Raw genomic sequence first — 18,458 nt, 5'->3', positions numbered from 1 at the left:
CACCAACTGGTGAGGGTCCTGAGAGTGCTCATAGCTGTGGGTGGGGCTTGGGAATGTGGAGAGGGGGTGAAGTTGCAGCAAAACTACGCTGTTTACTGACTTCACTGCCTTTGTTGTGTAAGTATGTTGCATGCATACTGCATTTTGGAAGTTTTGAACCACTGGGCATGTTGCGTGGTCGTCACGGAAAAGGCAAGGGAAATAATTTGACCAGCATGGCTGCTGCAGCGTTCTCTCCTTTGCTGCACTTTGGACCCTGGTTCAGAGAAACTAAAGCAAGGACCTGCTGGAAATATATTGAAGGGGAGGACATTTGCCGGAAGAGCACTGTAGTCTGTTTACAAATTACATTTAAATTCCATGGTTGACAACGCTTTGTAAATGCACCCTCTTGAAATCTTTCAGTTTCACTTCTGGTGAAATCCTTCACTTCTGGTGAAATCCCTCCTCCTTGGCACATTGGTGCACCAATGCTTGCTTCTTCTCACCCGTCCTTAGTATTTAGCAGAGCATGAGCCCGAGTGACTGACACTCCGTCCGCTTGCGGAACTCCACGGAATTGAGCAGAGTTTCCCAGTAGCTCCACGTAATTCCGTGATTTAATACCCGCAAAATCCGCCTAGACCTGTTGCAAATGCGCCAGCACATGGAGAGGGCAGAATTGCCCAATCTGTTTGAAGAAATTGGCAAGTTCTACTCTCTCCTATTCATGCAATACACTGCAGCAGCAACTTTATTTGCTTTGCTGCATTGCATGACCTCTTTGTAAATATGCCCCATATTGATTTTTTCAGAGGTTGGATTCCTCCAGTGGGGCAAGGCTCTGCACTATGTCTGACGAGGGCTCAGCAAGGTTGGATACCTTCTTTCTGTGGTCCCATTGAAACAGATTTGATGCTGTGGAGATACTCCAAGCAGGGAAAGCCTGTTTATTCAGCCCAGCGAGTCTGCACTTTAACCAGATCAGCTTGGCATATCTGCTCCAGTCTTCCAGAGGTTTTGAAGTCCAAAAATGTCCCATGTTTTCAAGGGTGATAGGAGTCATCCAGTTAGACTCAGCCAAGGGTCACCGGATGTCAGGAACAGCAATCGAGGGTCAAGGCTCACTCCAGTAGAGTCTTGTCCCACAAAACACCCATTCTGTTGTGTGAAACAATTAACTTACCCTTTCTATAGACTTAGAGTAGCTATAGATCCTTCTTGAGTTTATAGAAAACAAGGGTAATAATCATTCTCTGGAGGCTCAATGACAACAAAGAGTACTATTGCTTTCCGGTGACTGGTTGCTCAAAAAAGTAATCAATGTAGCGTTGAAAACCTTTACCTCTGAATTTTAATTACACATGCAAAATGTAAAAACGTTAAAAGTTTATTTTTACATACTTATTTTTGGGTTGCGGGAGAACTGCGAAGAAAATGTATTGCCAGGAGATATTTTCTGTTGAAACCAGTCTCATACTGGTACATTTAATAACTTTTTAAGAGAGAGGTGCCCTCATGTAAATATGTTTACGAGATACCAACAACCCACATTTACACCATTTGTATAATTTCACAAAATGTACTTAATATTCATTGCATTTCATGACATTTCCCCCAAAAAATATGGGATTTCACAGACTGGTAGTGGACTTGGTGCTTTAATTTCAAGTTCTTAGCCCCTCACTCAGAATGAGACTAATCATTTGTTCAAAAGTTGACTTTTGGGGTTAGTCAAAGAACCCTTCACTTTAAGTGTGCCACAATTGTCAGCCTGTAGAATCACATTGTCTTAGGTCAGTCAGTTGGGTTCAAACTGGTGGATAATCTTACTGTCTTCAATCATCACAGATGATCTATCCTCTGAAGAATCAATTTACAATTCCATGAACAGTAACTCAAGTACATATAATTTCAAAGAAACCTGCTTGAATTTGTAAATCATGAAAATAATGTATTAATTCCTTTAAGGCACAATGTGATATTCTGGTGCTTGCACCAAAGGGACTTCCTTTTCTGGCCTCAAACTCGAACTGGGTTTAAAGAGCTTCCCTAGCAGCCCAACAGTTGTTTTTACTTTAGCTGTGACAAGCAGCACATCATCGATGCTGACATCATGCTGTGATGCGCAAAGTGCCTCATAATGTGATGTCACAGCTTCGGAAACTGAAAGGAGCTGGAGGATGTGGAGTCTGGTTGATTTTACCATGCTCAGATCCCGGAGGTGTAGTTAAGCCCTGTTAGCATCTTTTACAATGGGAGAGGCACCATACGGAAAGGCAAAGAATCCCCCTTTTCGAATGATACCTCTCCCTAGTAAATCCATTCTCACGGATTGGCGCAGGTGGGTGGTATCCAAGTTGGGATCCACCCACTAGCCACTAGTGATGGCCACCGCCAGGGGCAGATAGTCCATTAGCTGCCAAAGATTGGCAATAAAATAGAGAATGAGATCAGGCCTCCCATCCTGACACTGGGCCTCACTTCCCAACCCTAGAGAGCAACTAACTTCCCCCACGGATGTTGTTTCCCAGGGGATGATCAGAAAGTGCAATAAACTTGAGGAGCGCATTACAAAAAGAGCCCAGGGGATGTAACAAGTGATTGTGCAGAATGGTTTTTTCCCTGGGGTACTTTGCCTTTATGCCTGTGCCAAATTACAGACTTAGACACCGAGGCAAACAAACTGTTAGAAACAAACTGAGGGGCAGATTTACAAGCCCCCTGCACCACCAGTATCTCACTTTTTGTGACGTGTTGGTGGCGTATTTTACTTCTCCATACTTACAAGGACAGGAAAAGCCTCCCTGCGTGTCTGTTCCTGTCCTTGTACATACGGCCCCTTTACAAGCAGCACTTTGCGTAAAAGGGGCGTTCCATGAGTGTTGCTGTGGGTGTTCCCACACAACACCCATGGAACCAGACACATTTGCACATTTACGAGGTATCGTAAATCGGAGATGCGTGTGAATGCTACGCCTCCCCATGGATGGAAAAGGCATTGAGATGCGCAACGAGGAGAAATTTTTTCATTTCTCCTCGTTTTTTCCCCTTTCAGTGCTTGCTGCATTCTACAGCACACATTGAAAGAGGAAAATGCCTGTAATGATTGTTTTCATGCAGGAAGGTACCCCTTCCTGCACGAAAACAATCTCCCCATGACACAGGCATCCTTGCACTATGCTCCAAGGGTCACTGCACCAGCGCATTGCAGCTGTTTATGTGCCAGTGCAGTGGAGTGTACAGGAATACAACATATCATTGTAAATATGTTGTATTCCTGTGCTCTGAAAGTGAATTCAGAGTGGCACTGCCAAATGGGTTGCGGAATGCACTGAGTCACTTTCTCGTAAATCTGCGCCTGAGTGTACACCACAGAGGTGTCAAATTGTTTGGGCTTCCCTCAATTGTCCCTCATCAAAGAGTGGCTTACCTCCTTCCTTTGAAAGGTGTAGCAATGGTTTCATCCATTGTCACATCTTTCACACCGAGCACTCCTAAGCGCTGGTGTGATTTATTAGAGTTCGCACCTGTGCTGAGGGAGATATTTCTTTTCTCAAACGCACTGTCCTGGTCTGCATTGGGCACACCTAATTAAAGCACAAACAGGGGCAGTGTGCCCTATGTTTAATTACGGACCTGGCTTTATTTTTTAAGTGGTGAGGCAAATCCATTCAAGCATGGAGTCGCAGTTCTCACCCTTTGAACCAAAATAGTCAGTCAGTCAATGAATCTTTATTCAGCAAACAGCTCATACAAAGTTTATCATTGCATACCATATATGTGGAATACTTAAAAGTTGCAAGTAAATCATTTCATTATTATATTGCCTGAAATGTGTTGCTTGTGGAACAGCGACTAGAAAGGACTTCTTTGTATTTCTTTTTTTCTGTCATCCTCTCACCTATAAGCCTATTGTAGAGTGTTACAGCCGTTGTTATGGACCTCGGCTCCCTCCGGCTAACTGCGCCTGCTTAGGCCTCTTGACCAACTCCTTACACTGGAGTTAAGGTGTAATCATAGGACCGGGTACCTTCCCGCGTGATTGTCAAAACATTCTCAAATCTCTGCCCATATTAATAAGGGGTTGCCAAAGGCTAGTTTAGGTGTTACTGGAGCCAACAAGGTCAAGGCGAGCCATCACAAATGCAGATTTAAGCCAATCTTCTGTTCTTGGGGGGCTTGGGTCTTTCTATTTCATACATATTTCTCTGGGCGTCAGCAGGATAAGACATAGAAATAATACTCTATCAGTCATTGCCAGGTCTATTGTTGAGGAGCCATCATTAGCAAAGACGACTAAAGACCCATTGACCACAATGTTCATATCAAAAATCCTGCACAGATAGCCCCCAATCCCTTTCCAAAATAATCCCAGCTCTATGCTCTCAAAAGAAATATGAATGTCATTAGCTTTAGGGGCCATACATCTGTGACATTTCGGCTCGGGGTTGGGGCAAATTTTTCTATTTTTGGTGGGGTATAATAGATAACATTGGTCACAAAAAAAGTGGTTCTTCTTTAAACTAGCTGATTTTGTAAATCTATAAAGAAGTTTTAGGGAAGGTTCTAAAAGATCCCCTATTACAGATTCAAAGGGGGATTGATTCTAAGCAGAAGCCTGTGTTGGGATATCCTGATCGTCCGCTTCAACCAGCTTTCTATACCAAATCAACACTTCTTTCTTCAGCTGTTGGGGCGATGTAAATAAAAGCTCTATATCCCAATCTCCCCTCATATCCCCACTCTCCACCTCAAATCAGGATTTCAGTTGTAAAAATTTAAATTTGGATAGGTCTGGGCCTATCCTGGCTCTCAATATTTCCCACGAGTGGATACCATTTGCATCCCCCAAATCGAGACTCCAACTCTCTTAATAGGGGCAACCAATCCATCTTTAGGACAGAGAGGAGTCCCCGGAGAGTCCCAAACAGGGGCATGGTTAGAATAGTAACCTATCCCACACCTAGTCCTTACTTTAAACCAGATTCCTAATGCATTTTTTCAGAACCTTCAAGCGCACTCTTTTAAAAAATGTAGGTGACCCAAATTTATAGAGAAACCCCTCTGCACTACCCCCCTCTTCATTCTTTGTCAGTTCACTCATCAGTAGCCCCCAAGCTGAGGTTGCACGCTTTGTCAAAATCATCCGGGTAGCTTTGAATTGAAATACTACCAGATATTAGCTGATATCTGGGAGGGCTAACCCGCCTTTGACTAACCTCCACCTCAGTTTCTTCCATGACAGCCTCACTCCCTTGTCTCCCCATACAAAACTCTCCATCTTACTTTGGATTTCCGAAATACCCTGTTGGGGAAACATCAGGGGGACAGCGTTGAAGATATAAGTCAACTTAGGGAGGATCGTCATTTTTACTAAATTTACCTTCCCATATATAGTTAGGGGGAGATTCTTCCACCTTGCGAACAGGCGGTCTAGATCCTTCGTTTTTTTTCAGATTTAAAGGGGCAATCTTCTAACTATAGTAATTCCAAGATATTTAAACTATGTGCTGATCTGTCCCTCCACTGCTCAATATTCCAGCACATTATCTCCGTCTTGGAGGAGTTGGCTAGATACCCAGAAATTGAACCAAACTCCCCCAGGAGTATTTCAACCCGCGGCATTGTTATTTCTGGATTGCTGGTGTAGAGGATAATATCATCAGCATATAGTGCTATTTTCGATGCATACTGCTGAGATTTGAAGGGAAGGATTATTTCATCTAACCTTATAGCCTGGGCCAGCGGCTCTATGTATAAATCGAACAACAGAGGGGAAATAGGGCACCCTTGACTAGTTCCCCCCTGAATTTCAAAGCGAAGTAAGCAACCCATTGATCAGAATCTTTGTGAGGCTCCCTGGTAACATTTTCTTAGGGTGTGAATAAACACAGGGCCGAAGCCCATTACTTCCAGTACCTCCCAGAGATAGGTCCAACAGACCCTGTCTAACGCTTTGGCGGCATATAAGGCGATTACCGCCAAGGGTTCTGATCTTACTGTGGCCAGGTCTATATTGCCAATGAGTAGCTGCGTCTGTTCCTGGATGTAACGTCCATTGATGAACCCCTTTTGGTCGGGGTTGACCAATCCAGGGGCCAATTTAGCTAATCTCCCTGCTAATATGCCCATGAAGATTTTATAGTTGGTATTAAGCAGGGAGATCGGCCGATAGGAGTCAGCTCTCAAACTATCTTTGCCAGGTTTGGGTATTAGAACAATGGTTGCTTCCCTCCATGAACTGGGAATTTTCCCTGTTGGGTTGTAGATTGACTGAAATAAAGTCCCCAATACTGGAGTTACCTCACCCGTCAGAAGTTTATAAACCTCATTTGGGAGGGCATCCAAACCGGATGCTTTCTTATTTTTAGATATCTTTATCTGAGTTTTTATCTCCTGCAACAAGATCGGTGAGTCCAGAAGGTCTTTACCGGCCTGCGTTAGGGAAGATAGAGATTTAGTACTCAACCAAGCCCCTATTTGATGTTTTGAGGGGCTCAGGTTCTCCTTGTAAAGATCTGTGAAAAGGGAGAGCAGGCAGTCCTATATATCCTTTATATCAGTGGATTTATCTCCGCTGTTATTTATTACTAACTCTCTAATGTTATTTTTGGAGCGGTCATTTCTGGCTTTCCATGCTAACAAGGCATTGGCCTTCTCGCCGTATTCATAGTTCTCCATGTTCTTATTTAATCATTGAGCCTTACATTTCTCATCAAGCTTCCCTCTAAAATCTTGCCTAGCTAGCTCTAGATATTCCTGTACTTTACCCATCCTTTCAGGCAGCCCTTCTATTGACAAGAGAAATTCTGCTTCTAACTTTTTGACTTTTTCCTCTCTCCATTTTAACTCCTGGCCTTCAGCTTGATTTTTAGAGCATATAAGGCCATGGAGCTGACCCCTGAGATTAGCCTTAAAGGTGTCCCAAACGACCTCCATAGTTGTTGAGCCTATATTGATATCAAAAACCTCTACAGAGGATGTTTTGATGCCTTGGATAATGTCTGGATTGGTCAGCTTTCCCCTATTAAGTGTCCATCTGGTTTGAGTGGAGTTTGTTGCATTTTTATATGAAAACAAGATGGGGACATGGTCGGAGAGGTGGCTAGGAAGAATAGAAACTGTAGACGTTGTAGCCAGCAGATCTCTGCTCACTAACATATAATCAATCCTGGAAAAATGATGGTATTTTTTACTATAAAATGTAAACCCAGCTGCCTCTCCCATCTTGCCCCCCAAGCATCTACCAAATCCAGGTTGTGTATTAGATTCTTCATTACACGCCGAATACGGGAAGCCCCTATATGATGGCCTTGATTTGACCTATCCTTGAGGGGATCTAGAAGGACATTAAAGTCCCCCCCAATTATCATTGGAGGATTCTACAGGATTAACTTAGAATAGAGTTTAGAGATATATGGCGAGTTGTCCACATTTGGGCCGTAGAAAGAGACGCAGATTAAGTCAGTACCCCCAAGGTTCAAATGCGCGACACACTTGTGTGTGGTTAGAAAATTGGATGGAGTACACAAAAGATGATGGTGTGTTAGCATTTCCAGAAAATGGTACGTTTAATGGCAGAGTTTTGTACAATTTGAGAACTCGCATGAATGAATTAGATCCCAAACCTAGATTAACGCAGTATGAGGCATTGGAGGAATGTGAAACTGAGGCTTTTGAGTGAGATAGACCCAGAAGTAATGGTAATTGGAGTAAGTTTTATCCCCGATTTCCAAAGGAGACAAGAGATAAATTAATGAAACAATGGAGACAGTCTATGCTAGTGGAAGGATTTTATCCTGTATTAACTTTAGAAGAACCAACTGGAAGTAAAAAGAATGAGAAAACAAAACATTTAATGAATTGTGGTGAATCGTATGATGATTATTTGGAGGATTTGTTATTGAAAAGTCCACCACCTTATAATGAGGAACAAAGCACAGTTAATCCAAATGCTCCGTTTCTGAAACCACCTCTGATACCACAAGTGGTACATGAGGCTTTGTTAGAAAAAGTACTACAAGACAGGGAAAGAGAAGCATTAAATAAACAAAGAAGTGAGTTGATTCAGAACATTTCCCAATTAAATACAAGTCCTGAAGCCCTAACAATTCCGGTAACTATTGGCCCAGTTGTTCAATTGTACGGAGATAAGCAGGCTAGTCCTAAAACTCCCGTTCTGACTACACCTGTAGTTCAGCCAAGAAAGGAACCCTTAATAGTTGATGATCAAGCAAGTGAATGTGAGTCAGTGATTTCCTTGATGGATTTGCCAATTAGAGAACCAGTGAGTGACTCGGTCAGGAAAACCACTCCTAGAAATTCTAGAGAAGTACAAATGGAGTCATCCTCAGGTACAAGAAATGCCACAGTAGTAACCCCAGCAGAAATAGAGAGATGGACACGAGAAATAGAGAAGCCCAAGTCACAGCCAAAGGTATTGGATATATTTAAATTAAGAGTCAAATTAGAAGAAATGATGGCTGGGAAAGTGGGAATGGACAGATTAAATACATTCAGTGAAGATTATTTATTGTTCATATGCAAAAGTATTACTAGAAATACAAGAGTGTTTCATGAAAAATGAATGAATATGGCAGACAAGCAACTCCAGCACATGACCTGAACCCAGGTGACTGGGTAGTACTAAAGAAACATACACAAAAATCTTGCTTTGCACCGAGGTGGGGAAAACCACAAGTAATTCTGGTTACCACCACAGCTGTAAAGTGTGACGGAATTCCACACTGGATCCATGCCAGTCACACAAAAAGAGTGACTGAACCTGATGAAACTGAAGCTTGTGCAGCTGAGAGGTCTCAAGATATCGATCCTGAAGTAGCTGAAGAGGAACAACCAAGCACCAGTCAAGATGATTGGATTCCAGTCGTTGACATACCTGCCGAATACGTGAGAACCAGAAGTCAGATTTATCTAGACAATCAGAGTGATAGTGAGAACGAGATAGGTCTGGAAGAACGTACTCAGATTACAGAAATACAAGCCAGTAGTAATCCTGAGGAGGAACAGATAAGGAAAGATCAGAATACTCAGACTAATGACACTCCACCAAGAACTCTTGAGTCTGAGGAGGGACAGATAGGTAATAGGGCGAGAGCTCAGGCAGAAGAAAATCAAGGGTTCAAAGAGCTTGAGCAGGGCCAGATAGCAGTAGAAACATATGTTCAGGAAGAAGAAGGTCAATCAAATCAAAGTCAAATTCAGCAGATACCTGAACAAGGCCAGATTAGCAACCAGGCAGAAGAAACAAAAATAAGACCTGGCCCTAGTCAGATAGAAAGGGGTACAGAAGACAGCATTGACATAGATGTGCCACAACTGAATGAAAATAAGAGAGCACTGGAAGAAGGCCAGAGCACAGTGCCAGCAAAAAGACACAGAAAAGGAGACAAGATGCCTAGGTTTGTAAAAAGGCTGAAACTTCGTCTAAAGACAATAAATGAAGAACCAGACCGAGTAAATGAAATAACAAGTCAAGCTGAACAATCTACAGTACAACCAAGAAGGAGAAGTCCACGACTGAAAAGACTGAATAACAAATTCAGAGGCCCTGAATGGACTTACATCGTTCTTGAAGATTTCGAAAACTTAGAAATAAGTGACGAAAGTGATGACGAATTGATTGCTGATCAGACTGACCGAGAAGTGAGACCCACTTCAAAATTCATAGGGTAAAAGACTGTGTAAAAGCTACAAAGAGGGGTTAAGTCTCCTTGGTCAGATATGGCTGATCATACTGTTAATGGAAGACCCAAAAAGAAACTGTTTAAAAACATGCTGTAGAATATGCACATGTAGTATAGCAAAAGTACTCATAGTATGGTTAGGACTGAAAATAGCTATTCCTTACATAATGAGTAGAGACATGAAGAATAATACTTATGAGCTACAAATGATAGATACACCTGGAAGAATAGATACACAAGAGAAAGCACTTAGCATTAAACAACAGAAGGTAGATTTAGAAGCATCAGATGAGGAAGGACTACATTATACTGGAATAAAAAATAGAACTCACTTAAATGTATTTGCAAACCTATTAGTACACTATGTAGAAGCTATGGAACTAGAAGTTTGCTATGTTTGTACTTCGGTAGCTGAAGATGTGACTTACCATCATTTACCACTAACATATGGTATTTCATGTAGTATTTTAGCTAGCTTATTCGAGAAGAAAGGACCATTGCAGTATTACTATTCTAATCCAGATGTGATATTTTCTGAACTTCCTATACATAGTAACCTGAATCCTGTAAATACTAAGAGTGATGTAGCACGTTATATGGGTGAATACTTTCTAACAATAGGTACAATAGATATAGCTGAAGCACACAAGAATAATTTAACATGTTTATTACGAGAATAAGAGAAAATATTTTTAAATATGGTTGAGAAAAGGAGAGAGAATTTCCAAAGAAAAGCAAATGATAAGAATCATAAAATTCCTAAATGGGCTGAAAATATAGGGTTCACCCCAAATGGAAAGACTCATGCTGCTATGTTGCTGGATTTCGAAAAGAAGGGGACACTCTGTCTCCACAGGGAAAGAACTAGTTAATATAACAATATATTCATTGGCTCCAGTGAATGTGAACACAATTATAAGTTAATTGGGGGATGGGGATTGAAAGATGGAACTGAACCTGTGATTCCTGGAATTTATTTATATGTGCTACTCTGTTCGCCTAGCCTAGCCTAGCAGAGCCTTAGCCGCGCCTTGCCAGACCAAGCGCATCGATCGACGAGCAGGAGCAGGAGCGAGAACGGACCCGGTGAAAGCCCACGACGGAGGACCGAGGACGAGGTCGACTACGGACATAGTAAGTGGGCATACAGACACCCTCCTCAGCCTCGGTACACCGCGGAGCCCTCGGGTGAGACGAAGGGAGTGGGAGCGGCGCGGGCCGGAGGGATTGACGAGCGTCGTGAGAAACAGTGGAAGCCGGGCTGAACAGACAGGCTGAGCCCACTAGAAGCAGTGAACGCCAGTGACCGGCAGCCCTGGGCAGACCCGCGTAGCAACAAAAACGGGGGAATATTGGAAAATCGCAACCCCGGTGGACCCCAGAGGAATGTCAGTTGCTAAGGGGGGGCCCCTATATTGCTGACTCAGACATTTAGCTGAAACAGTAATTCAGCAGAGTCAGCCAAGGATAAATTGCGGAGGCTCCTGAGTGAGCAAGGTGCAAAGAAGATTAAGCACCACGGAAAAGGTGGTGAATTAACACGACAGAAATTGACAGCGCGGCAAGGCAAGCAGGCTGAAGGCAACAAGGCAGAACAGAGGTAAGTGAAAAACTCCTAATTAAGAGTAAAAATTATATTATTAATAAAAGATTCTACCCTCAGTAGAACAACTGTTTTAGTACTAAAAACTTAAAAATGGTACCCAAAAGAGGGCTAAAATCACGTATTGTGGATGAACCAGGGAGGAGTAAATCAATGGAGGGCTCAAAATCCCTGGAAGAGAGCCAGGAAAGTCATGTATCCTCTATGGATAACAGTAAGGGGAGACGCAAGAAAAGAAAAGTCAAAAGGGCAACGAAGAATGCCCAGAAGGCGAAAAGAGGTTGTAACCAAACAACTATGAAACAGAAAGAGAACATGGCAGCGTCAAAATCCATAAAGGAGTTTGTGGGGAAACACTATAAATCATCAAATCCAGCGATAATATCGGATCTAGACGGAGAAATTATGGGAATTGGTTGGGAGATTGGCGAAAATTTAGGCACGACAGTAGAAAATCAAAGACGGACAGACAAGGGAGAATCCCAGGATGAAGTTAATCTCGACATAGAAGAAGAAAGGGAGAACCCCAAATCTATAAACCAGACACTGCAGAGCCAAAACCACCATATTTCTGCGCCCCGACTATCATCCTCTCCAAAAATGTTCTCACTGTTGTCACCAGGGAATGAAGGACATAGGGGAAAGGAAGGCCAGAACCAGAGTTATGTCTGGGGAGGTGCGCCAGATCAATTCCAGCAGCACTATTCAATGCAAAATTCCCCACTACTTCAAGAGAGCATAAGGACTGGTCACCAGGTAAACCCAGTCAGAAACAATACACAGGATACGGTGATCTCTGAAACACCCACATCTTCACTGATGGACTTAATCTTGTTACTTCAGAAGGCACTTCAAGGAATCCTGGAAGTAACACTCTCAAACAACGGAGTGATGAAAGCACAGAAACAACATTTAAAGAAAATAGAAGAAGAATTAGGGGAGATAAAGAGCCAAATGCCAAGCAGGTTAAGGCCAACTGATACAGCCCCACCCATCGAGGAAAGTGCCATGTTAGTTCTTGAAGAAGAAAGCATGATAATTCTTGAAAGATCTCCTCAGCCCACAGAGCAAACGGCAAAGGATGCAGCAGAGTTTGTAGACAATGTTTATATCTCGAAAAGACCTATGCTGATAAAAAGCCGTGGGGGGTATGTTGCACGTGGGGCCAGGATCAGGACAGAAAAATCTAGGCAATCGAAACTTGCAGGAAAGAGAAAAGGGAAGGAAACAACGGCGGGGGGGTGCAGCCAGGATTAAATGCCTCAGCATCGACTTTTATAACACATAGACACACGTATGTAGAGGCAAAAACACCAAAGTCTCCGAGAGAACTAAGGAAAAAGCAGATACGCAAGGAGGCAACTGAGAAATCCCCCTCTACCCGCACGACAAAGCAGAAAGTAAGGATAATGGCTGAACGCGCCATTGAACAAAGATCAGTAAGCCCTCTGGCACAAGAACTACCCAGCATAAGAAAGAAAGGACAGCAAGTAGGGAGAACAATCGCCAGTCAACAGGTGCACGAAATAAAGAGGAATTTACATGAGAGTGACAATAACAAATGGTTATTTCTGGATCTGGTACCAGCTGGGAAGAAGGAAAAGCTGTCAAGAAAAACAATTCAGAAAAGGGGGTGGTGATGGACAGAGTTTCTGAATTAAGCAGAATACTCCTACCCAGTCAACAGATCAGGGCTTGATCCATCACCATTTTTTAGCTCACTGCACCATCCCAGCTCAGAACCTGGCTACATGCAAATTAGTCTGTCCCTGTCCCAGTGCATCATGGGAACAGGGCAAACCAAACTACCAAGCCAATTCTTATACTGGGAAGGAAACAAGCTTCCGGGGACCGGTTTCTGGCATTACAGCCATCTTCGGCCCGGCTTGCTTGAATCCTGATGGTGCAATGAGCAAGGGACTCACATCTGAGTATACCCTTCCACGCTTATGGTGGACAAAATGATTCAGAAAAGGGGGTGGTGATGGACAGAGTTTCTGAATTAAGCAGAATACTCCTACCCAGTCAACAGATCAGGGCTTGATCCATCAACGTTTTTTAGCTCACTGCACCATCCCAGCTCAGAACCTGGCTACATGCAAATTAGTCTGTCCCTGTCCCAGTGCATCATGGGAACAGGGCAAACCAAACTACCAAGCCAATTCTTATACTGGGAAGGAAACAAGCTTCCGGGGACCGGTTTCTGGCATTACAGCCGTCTTTGGCCCGGCTTGCTTGAATCCTGATGGTGCAATGAGCAAGGGACTCACATCTGAGTATACCCTTCCACGCTTATGGTGGACAAAATGATTCAGAAAAGGGGGTGGTGATGGACAGAGTTTCTGAATTAAGCAGAATACTCCTACCCAGTCAACAGATCAGGGCTTGATCCATCACCGTTTTTTAGCTCACTGCACCATCCCAGCTCAGAACCTGGCTACATGCAAATTAGTCTGTCCCTGTCCCAGTGCATCATGGGAACAGGGCAAACCAAACTACCAAGCCAATTCTTATACTGGGAAGGAAACAAGCTTCCGGGGACCGGTTTCTGGCATTGCAGCCGTCTTCGGCCCGGCTTGCTTGAATCCTGATGGTGCAATGAGCAAGGGACTCACATCTGAGTATACCCTTCCACGCTTATTGTGGACAAAATGATTCAGAAAAGGGGGTGGTGATTGACAGAGTTTCTGAATTAAGCAGAATACTCTTACCCAGTCAACAGATCAGGGCTTGATCCATCACCGTTTTTTAGCTCACTGCACCATCCCAGCTCAGAACCTGGCTAAATGCAAATTAGTCTGTCCCTGTCCCAGTGCATCATGGGAACAGGGCAAACCAAACTACCAAGCCAATTCTTATACTGGGAAGGAAACAAGCTTCCGGGGACCGGTTTCTGGCATTACAGCCGTCTTGGGCCCGGCTTGCTTGAATCCTGATGGTGCAATGAGCAAGGGACTCACATCTGAGTATACCCTTCCACGCTTATGGTGGACAAAATGATTCAGAAAAGGGGGTGGTGATGGACAGAGTTTCTGAATTAAGCAGAATACTCCTACCCAGTCAACAGATCAGGGCTTGATCCATCACCGTTTTTTAGCTTACTGCACCATCCCAGCTCAGAAACTGGCTACATGCAAATTAGTCTGTCCCTGTCCCAGTGCATCATGGGAACAGGGCAAACCAAACTACCAAGCCATTTCTTATACTGGGAAGGAAACAAGCTTCCGGGGACCGGTTTCTGGCATTACAGCCGTCTTCGGCCCGGCTTGCTTGAATCCTGATGGTGCAATGAGCAAGGGACTCACATCTGAGTATACCCTTCCACGCTTATGGTGGACAAAATGATTCAGAAAAGGGGGTGGTGATGGACAGAGTTTCTGAATTAAGCAGAATACTCCTACCCAGTCAACAGATCAGGGCTTGATCCATCACCGTTTTTTAGCTCACTGCACCATCCCAGCTCAGAACCCGGCTACATGCAAATTAGTCTGTCCCTGTCCCAGTGCATCATGGGAACAGGGCAAACCAAACTACCAAGCCAATTCTTATACTGGGAAGGAAACAAGCTTCCGGGAACCGGTTTCTGGCATTACAGCCGTCTTCGGCCCGGCTTGCTTGAATCCTGATGGTGAAATGAGCAAGGGACTCACATCTGAGTATACCCTTCCACGCTTATGGTGAACAAAATGATTCAGAAAAGGGGGTGGTGATGGACAGAGTTTCTGAATTAAGCAGAATACTCCTACCCAGTCAACAGATCAGGGCTTGATCCATCACCGTTTTTTAGCTCACTGCACCATCCCAGCTCAGAACCTGGCTACATGCAAATTAGTCTGTCCCTGTACCAGTGCACCATGGGAACAGGGCAAACCAAACTACCAAGCCAATTCTTATACTGGGAAGTAAACAAGCTTCCGGGGACCGGTTTCTGGCATTGCAGCCGTCTTCGGCCCGGCTTGCTTGAATCCTGATGGTGCAATGAGCAAGGGACTCACATCTGAGTATACCCTTCCACGCTTATGGTGGACAAAATGATTCAGAAAAGGGGGTGGTGATGGACAGAGTTTCTGAATTAAGCAGAATACTCCTACCCAGTCAACAGATCAGTGCTTGATCCATCACCGTTTTTTAGCTCACTGCACCATCCCAGCTCAGAACGTGGCTACATGCAAATTAGTCTGTCCCTGTCCCAGTGCATCATGGGAACAGGGCAAACCAAACTACCAAGCCAATTCTTATACTGGGAAGGAAACAAGCTTCCAGGGACCGGTTTCTGGCATTACAGCCGTCTTGGGCCCGGCTTGCTTGAATCCTGATGGTGCAATGAGCAAGGGACTCACATCTGAGTATACCCTTCCACGCTTATGGTGGTCAAAATGATTCAGAAAAGGGGGTGGTGATGGACAGAGTTTCTGAATTAAGCAGAGTACTCCTACCCAGTCAACAGATCAGGGCTTGATCCATCACCGTTTTTTAGCTCACTGCACCATCCCAGCTCAGTACCTGGCTACATGCAAATTAGTCTGTCCCTGTCCCAGTGCATCAGGGAACAGGGCAAACCAAACTACCAAGCCAATTCTTATACTGGGAAGGAAACAAGCTTCCGGGGACCGGTTTCTGGCATTACAGCCGTCTTCGGCCCGGCTTGCTTGAATCCTGATGGTGCAATGAGCAAGGGACTCACATCTGAGTATACCCTTCCACGCTTATGGTGGACAAAATAATTCAGAAAAGGGGGTGGTGATGGACAGAGTTTCTGAATTAAGCAGAATACTCCTACCCAGTCAACAGATCAGGGCTTGATCCATCACCGTTTTTTAGCTCACTGCACCATCCCAGCTCAGAACCTGGCTACATGCAAATTAGTCTGTCCCTGTCCCAGTGCATCATGGGAACAGGGCAAACCAAACTACCAAGCCAATTCTTATACTGGGAAGGAAACAAGCTTCCGGGGACCGGTTTCTGGCATTACAGCCGTCTTCGGCCCGGCTTGCTTGAATCCTGATGGTGCAATGAGCAAGGGACTCACATCTGAGTATACCCTTCCACGCTTATGGTGGACAAAATGATTCAGAAAAGGGGGTGGTGATGGACAGAGTTTCTGAATTAAGCAGAATACTCCTATCCACTCAACAGATCAGGGCTTGATCCATCACCGTTTTTTAGCTCACTGCACCATCCCAGCTCAGAACCTGGCTACATGCAAATTAGTCTGTCCCTGTCCCAGTGCATCATGGGAACAGGGCAAACCAAACTACCAAGCCAATTCTTATACTGGGAAGGAAACAAGCTTCCGGGGACCGGTTTCTGGCATTACAGCCGTCTTCGGCCCGGCTTGCTTGAATCCTGATGTTGCACTGAGCAAGGGACTCACATCTGAGTATACCCTTCCACGCTTATGGTGGACAAAATGATTCAGAAAAGGGGGTGGTGATGGACAGAGTTTCTGAATTTAAGCAGAATACTCCTACCCAGTCAACATATCAGGGCTTGATCCATCACCGTTTTTTAGCTCACTGCACCATCCCAGCTCAGAACCTGGCTACATGCAAATTAGTCTGTCCCTGTCCAAGTGCATCATGGGAACAGGGCAAACCAAACTACCAAGCCAATTCTTATACTGGGAAGGAAACAAGCTTCCGGGGACTGGTTTCTGGCATTACAGCCGTCTTCGGCCCGGCTTGCTTGAATCCTGATGGTGCAATGAGCAAGGGACTCACATCTGAGTATACCCTTCCACGCTTATGGTGGACAAAATGATTCAGAAAAGGGGGTGGTGATGGACAGAGTTTCTGAATTAAGCAGAATACTCCTACCCAGTCAACAGATCAGGGCTTGATCCATCACCGTTTTTTAGCTCACTGCACCATCCCAGCTCAGAACCTGGCTACATGCAAATTAGTCTGTCCCTGTCCCAGTGTATCATGGGAACAGGGCAAACCAAACTACCAAGCCAATTCTTATACTGGGAAGGAAACAAGCTTCCGGGGACTGGTTTCTGGCATTACAGCCGTCTTCGGCCCGGCTTGCTTTAATCCTGATGGTGCAATGAGCAAGGGACTCACATCTGAGTATACCCTTCCACGCTTATGGTGGACAAAATGATTCACAAAAGGGGGTGGTGATGGACAGAGTTTCTGAATTAAGCAGAATACTCCTACCCAGTCAACAGATCAGGGCTTGATCCATCACTGTTTTTTAGCTCACTGCACCATCCCAGCTCAGAACCTGGCTACATGCAAATTAGTCTGTCCCTGTCCCAGTGCATCATGGGAACAGGGCAAACCAAACTACCAAACCAATTCTTATACTGGGAAGGAAACAAGCTTCCGGGGACCGGTTTCTGGCATTACAGCCGTCTTCGGCCCGGCTTGCTTGAATCCTGATGGTGCAATGAGCAAGGGACTCACATCTGGGTATACCCTTCCACGCTTATGGTGGACAAAATGATTCAGAAAAGGGGGTTGTGATGGACAGAGTTTCTGAATTAAGCAGAATACTCCTACCCAGTCAACAGATCAGGGCTTGATCCATCACCGTTTTTTAGCTCACTGCACCATCCCAGCTCAGAACCTGGCTACATGCAAATTAGTCTGTCCCTGTCCCAGTGCATCATGGGAACAGGGCAAACCAAACTACCAAGCCAATTCTTATACTGGGAAGGAAACAAGCTTCCGGGGACCGGTTTCTGGCATTACAGCTGTCTTCGGCCCGGCTTGCTTGAATCCTGATGGTGCAATGAGCAAGGGACTCACATCTGAGTATACCCTTCCACGCTTATGGTGGACAAAATGATTCAGAAAAGGGGGTGGTGATGGACAGAGTTTCTGAATTAAGCAGAATGCTCCTACCCAGGCAACAGATCAGGGCTTGATCCATCACCGTTTTTTAGCTCACTGCACCATCCCAGCTCAGAACCTGGCTACATGCAAATTAGTGTGTCCCTGTCCCAGTGCATCATGGGAACAGGGCAAACCAAACTACCAAGCCAATTCTTATACTGGGAAGGAAACAAGCTTCCGGGGACCGGTTTCTGGCATTACAGCCGTCTTCGGCCTGGCTTGCTTGAATCCTGATGGTGCAATGAGCAAGGGACTCACATCTGAGTATACCCTTCCACGCTTATGGTGAACAAAATGATTCAGAAAAGGGGGTGGTGATGGACA

Source organism: Lissotriton vulgaris, chromosome 3_1 (assembly GCF_964263255.1).
Source record: "Lissotriton vulgaris chromosome 3_1, aLisVul1.2, whole genome shotgun sequence".
Classification (NCBI taxonomy): domain Eukaryota; kingdom Metazoa; phylum Chordata; class Amphibia; order Caudata; family Salamandridae; genus Lissotriton; species Lissotriton vulgaris.
The sequence above is the reverse complement of the archived record's forward strand: the minus strand, read 5'-3'. Positions refer to the sequence as shown.